Here is a 6,019-nt window from a genome sequence, read left to right on the forward strand (position 1 = left end):
ATTGACTTCAATGGGGATTCCTCGACGCCGTCTTCCAGGAACGAGTTGGCAGCCATCCAAACCGCAAAGCGGAAACATTGTCTGAAAAAGAGTTGGACTAATAGTGATCAAAGTTCACCAACAAGTGGCGTGGGAATCTTAGGTTCTAGGGCACCCAGGAATAAAATTATTTTTGCCCCTATGCCTCCCCACACTTGACCAACACCAGGTCCAAGAATCCAGGACCCCCGGAAAGGGTCGCGCTAGCCAAACGGGCCGCGCCATTGACTTCAATGGTGGAGAGAAGAGCAGCGCGAGAAAACGGCTAAGTCCGAAACCATGAAAAATGTAAGCCCATATCTCCGGTTCTGGAAGGACCAGAGGGCTGGGATTTGGGTCGCATGAAGCCACGGTTCCAGCATGAATGCATGACCATTTCCAACCCTCTCCGACCAACCAGACGGAGTGTGGGCAACAATAAATATCAGTGATTTTTCCCATAGACATCAATGGCGGCGGTTCCCCATTGAAAGGCTATGGCAGAGAAGTCCCATAGACGCCAATGGCGGAATTGCCCCATTGAAAGTATATGGCGGCAGAACCCATTGACTTCAACGGCGGAGCTGCTCCATTAAAAGTCTATGGTGTCGGAGCCCGTTGATGTCAATGGAAAAAGAGTGAAAAACCGAGATTTATTTTAAAGCAGAGAATCCTGTGATTAAACATTTTATTTCTTAAACTGTATTTGCGTATCTCCGGTCTGGAAGGTCGCAGCGGGCTGAAACTTGGCCCCCATGGAGAGTCAGTTCCGGCAGGAAAAACTGGCCTGTTTCAATCCGCTGGGCCCAACAGAACCGGTTATTTTAATATGTCTTTATATTAAAAAGTATGCTGGGTTTCAAGACGGGGATAAAAGCCTGCGAAGATTCCTGCCATCTGTGGAATGTAAATGATCAGAGGAGAACCTATTGTCCGAAAACAGACCCCTGATCAAAGACTCATCCTCCCTCACTGTATACATTAGGGCGGAGAAGTGCAGAGCCTGAGTGGTTTGTAAGTGCCATAACGGACACTTACAAACAAAGAGTATCCTGACCAGATACCCCATCTGGTAGACTAACTGGCGCCCCTGACTTGGGTGTGGGACTACAGAAATGAGACCCCCAGAGTCCCAGTACGCATGTGCCATCTAGCTGGGGGGCATGGGTTAACAATGTTCCCACGTTAGAGATTGGGTGCAGGTAATTCTCCCCCAATAGCTTGCACTCAATAGTAAGGATAGGGCTGAAAAGATACATAAACTGATGTCAGCCTATACTCATTGTCTTCTTTATACCAACTGATTGACACTGATTGCTGGAGAATTGCTATATGATTACTTCTTCTTTCCAACCCACCTAATTAAGTGTTACCTTCTTGTCTGTTAATTGTACTGCTGTGTTCACCTATCTAAGGAATAAATATACTTTATTATATCTAAGCTTCGTTCATTTCAACCCAGTTATTTGGTGTATATTATATCTTGTCATAAGTTACCGTGACAATATGATGTATTTGGAAGGGAAGAAAAAAGACAGACAGAATGGCGCACTGAGGGACACAATCTTTAATAACCCCTAAGGGTATAAGCAATATTAAAATGTACACACTTAATTTAAACACTAAAAACTAAAAACAATAGGCAAGAAGGAGGAGGGGAGACAAGGAATCACGGCTGATAATACAAAAAGGGTCCGGACCCAAATATTGACGTACCAAATAGCAGGGAAACATGAGATCTCCTACACAGCCTCCACACGGATCAAACTCCACAGGAACAGTCTCACATGACCTCTACGTGTTTTTAGTTTTTAATGTTTAAATTAAGTGTGTACATTTTAATATTGCTTATACCCTTAGGGGTTATTAAAGATCGTGTCCCTCAGTGCGCCATTCTGCCTGTCTTTTTTCTTGTCTGTGAGCTCCCATCCAGGAGCTCACGTTTATAGGGGGTTTGGAGTCCCTTAGTCAGGCAGCAGCAAGAGGGTTCCTATTCCATTTCTGACAGCACCAGTGCAGAGTGACTACCCTTTATTTGGAAGGCAGTATGGTCTCTGCTCTGGCTTCCGTTTGTCCTCACTTAAAAGGAGACGCCCTTTCTCGTCCTAAGTTCTTGGAGCCGGGAATAAAAGAAATAATGTAATTAAAGCGTGAAAACAAAAAAGAGACCAACGGGCCTGACGAGCTCCCAGACGTTGAGCGCTCCCCAAATACATGAGATTTTTTTGGGTCCGTTAAGATCGTGATTGGATTCTCTGTACCCTCCAATAGGTGCCTCCATTCCTCCAGAGCGAGCTTGATAGCTAGTAATTCCCTATTACCCACGTCATAATTCTGTTGTGCTGGGGATTTTTTTTTTTAAAGAATGCATAGGGGTGCAGTTTAGCTGAAGGCGACTTTCTTTGCGAAAGAATGGCGCCGGCTCCGATATCAGAAGCATCCACCTCCAGTGTGAACAGAAGTTTAGGGTTGGGATGGATCAAGACAGGTGCTGAAGCAAAGGATTTCTTCAGCAGAAAGTCAAAGGCCTGAGTAGCTGCGGGGGACCAAGACGTGACGTTGGCTCCTTTCTAAGAGCAGTGATCGGAGCGACAATGGATGAGAAATTGTGGATAAATCTTCTGTAATAATTAGCAAAGCCTAGAAACCTTTGAATGCCCTTGAGAGAGGTGGGAAGCGGCCAGTCTAAGACGGATTTTAATTTGGCAGGATCCATGGAAAACCCGGAGTCCGAGATGATGTACCCTAAGAATGTAGTAGATGTTTAGTGAAAACGACTTTTTTCCAATTTAGCGTAGAGGTGGTTCTGACGAAGGCGTAGTAGTACCTGCTTGACTTGTTCAATGTGTTCGGAAGAGATTTAGAGAAAATCAGGATATCTTCGAGGTAAACGATGAGAAAGTTATTGAGAAGATCCCTGAATATTTTGTTTACAAAATCCGGGAAGACCACAGGAGCATTGCACAGGCCGAACAGCATGACCAAGTACTCGTAGTGACTAGAGAAAAAGAATGGTGTATATAGCGCTAAAAATATCAATTAAATAGAAATATAAAATTATACAATACAAACCACAATGTGAAATATTAACTATTAACTAAATATGGAACGGCTGCCAGGAAAAAAACTAACCCAAACACAGTTAGGGAAAAGCACAGAGAAAACAATACAGACCGGCGCCGGTCTGTATTGTTTTCTCCAAGTACTCGTAGTGGCCGTCTCGTGTTGAAGGCCGTCTTCCACTCGTCGCCTTGTCAAATCCTTACTAAGTTATATGCGCCACGTCGGTCCAATTTGGAAAAGATGGTTGCTCCTTGGAGGCGATCAAACAGCTCGGATATTAAAGGTAAGGGGTATCGGTTTTTTTTTTTTCAACTTAAATTTTTTTATTTTGAATTGTGTGAGTACATACATGTCATGCATTCATGATAAACATTGGAGGGAAACGTGCCTCCTGCAATTGGAAAACATGCATCATGTGTAGTATCTGTGTACTTTGGACAGACGGGGAGACAGACAGACTAACCGACAAACTACATATAGCTCCCAGCCGGGAGGGGGAAATGGGGTGGGGAGGGGGGGTGGGAAGGGGTCTCCGACCGAGGTTCCGCTTCTAAACGTGCGACCGCTGGCTCTCTGCAATTAAGAAAACCGACAGTCCGGCGGGCAACCGGTGTACCCCACACTCTCTGTCCATCCATGAACTGTGTGTGCTCTTGGACCGTCGGGGTGTCTTAGGGCCTCTTTAAGGGAGAATGCACTTTACATCTATCAATGCCAAATCGTGGCCCTATCTACCCCCTGTATGTCTGTCTGTGCCAACCATGGTGACCAGACTTTTAGGAAATTTGTGCCAGTGTCATTGACCAGACTCGTCAATTTCTCCATCTGGCAAACTGACCAAATTCGGTTCCTGATCTTTGTGATTATTGGGATTTCATTTTGTTTCCATCGTGCTGCAATCTCCCCCCTCACCGCCGTTGCGAAATGAACCGCCAGTTTGTTTGCTCCCCTGGAGAGACCTTTTTGCGGCCTGTTCAAAAGGAACCGCCATGGGTCGACGGGGGTGGATGTGCCGAGGATCCTATTCAGCCAATCATTAACTGAATCCCAGACCGGCGTAAGTTTGGGGCAAGACCACAGCATGTGGAGCAAGTCTGCTTGTTGTCCGCATTGTCTTGGGCACAATGGGGAGTAGCTGGGCAGAAATTTAGCTAATTTAGTGGGGGTGTGGTACCATCTCATCATAACTTTATATGCATTCTCCCTCAAAGTCGTGCACATTGAGCTTTTTGACGTCGCCGTCACAATTTTTGTCCACTCCTCTACATCAATTTCCTCCCCTAAGTCCTTTTCCCATTTAATCATATACCCCGTCTTGTCCGTCACTGTCTTACTAGAACCGATTACTTCCCCGTACATCTGCGATGTGAGTCCCTCGGTGGATGTCCCCGAACGACAGAGCTTTTCAAAATTCGTCATTGGTATGTGGGGCTGCACTGATTGATAAAACGCTCTGAGCTGGAGGTATCTAAAGAACTCGGCGTTGGGAATTTTTTGGTATTCTTTAAGTAAATCGAATGATTGAACGCCTCGTTTTCCCCCCAGATCTATTAGCCTGTTAATTTTGCTTTTTTTCCAGATAGAGAAGTCTGCGCTGGTCCGGCCCGGAGCAAAGAGTGGGTTATCCCAAAGTGGGGTCATACCTGACGCTTTATGGGTCAGACTGCATCTCATACGTGTGGCCTCCCAGATCGAGATCGAGTTGTTCATGGAGGATAGCGGCAGTTTGGCACTAGTCCGTGCCTTTTTGGGGAGCCAGATTACATGTTCCAGAGCCACAGGGGAGCAGAGCTCCTTTTCTAGGGCGACCCATCTTTTTGAGTCTGGATTCGTGTGCCATTGCACGATTTGGCATAATTGTGCCGCTTTGTAGTAGGACAACAAACAAGGTACCGCCAGCCCTCCTGCTTCCGTTCGTTTACGCATAATTTGTTTTCCCACCCTCGCTTTCTTGCCTCCCCAGATAAATTTATCTATAGCTGATTGAAGTGAGAGGACATCCTTCAATCCTATCGGCACTGGGAGGGTCTGGAATAGGTATAGGATGCGTGGAAGCAGGTTCATCTTAACGCAGTGGATCTTTCCGATCCATGATATATTGTGGGTAGACCATCTTTTGAGGTCCCCTCTCAAAGTCTGTGTCAATTTGGGATAGTTTGCCTGATATAGCATGTCATACGCCTTGGTGACGTTGATCCCCAGGTATCTAATGTTTTTCGGTTGCCAATTAAAATTAAAATTTAAGGCGATCAGCTTCTCCATGTGCGTGGGGAGATTAATATTCATGGCATCAGATTTGGACTGGTTTATTTTGAATCCAGAGATCCTGTTGAATCTCCCCAGCAGGTCAAAAAGATTTGGCAGAGAGGTAAGGGGTCTAGATATAGTCAGGAACACGTCATCCGCATAGAGTGCCACCTTATGCGACTGGTTTCCAATGTCTATACCCGTAATGTCTTTGCTCTCGCGTATGTGGGCGGCTAGTGGCTCCATACACAACGCAAAGAGGAGGGGGGAGAGCGGGCAGCCCTGTCGTGTTCCGCTCTTAATTTGGAAGGGGTCCGAGACGAACCCCTGGTGGGTAACCCTTGCCAACGGATTCTCGTAAAGGGCGAAAATTGCTTTTGTTAGTTTCTCTCCCATCCCAAACGCTCCAAGCGTGGCCTCAAGGTATGGCCAGTCTATCCTATCAAATGCTTTTTCTGCATCCAGACTGAGCGCCATAACTGGTATTGATCTGGCATTGGCTATTTCTAACAGATCAATGATTCGTCGAGTATTGTCTGAAGACTGTCGACCCGGGACAAACCCGACTTGATCTGGGTGCACCAGTCTGGGTAGGATGAGACCCAATCTATTGGCCAGGAGTTTGGCATAAATTTTGATGTCCGAATTAATCAGGGATATTGTTCTGTAGCTTTTGCAGTCCAACGGGTCT

At 46.0% G+C, this 6,019-nt stretch overlaps 1 long non-coding RNA gene across 1 annotated transcript; it reads left to right on the forward strand.

The window, feature by feature from the left end:
• The first annotated feature begins 4,347 nt into the window (after positions 1–4,347).
• On the forward strand, positions 4,348–5,397 carry LOC142483908 (uncharacterized). The gene is made up of 2 exons (XR_012797498.1): positions 4,348–4,502; positions 4,661–5,397. It is a non-coding gene; the product is annotated as an uncharacterized LOC142483908 (long non-coding RNA).
• Positions 5,398–6,019: the final 622 nt, after the last annotated feature.

The sequence above is a fragment of the Ascaphus truei genome, unplaced genomic scaffold (genome assembly GCF_040206685.1).
Source record: "Ascaphus truei isolate aAscTru1 unplaced genomic scaffold, aAscTru1.hap1 HAP1_SCAFFOLD_391, whole genome shotgun sequence".
Lineage (NCBI taxonomy): Eukaryota > Metazoa > Chordata > Amphibia > Anura > Ascaphidae > Ascaphus > Ascaphus truei.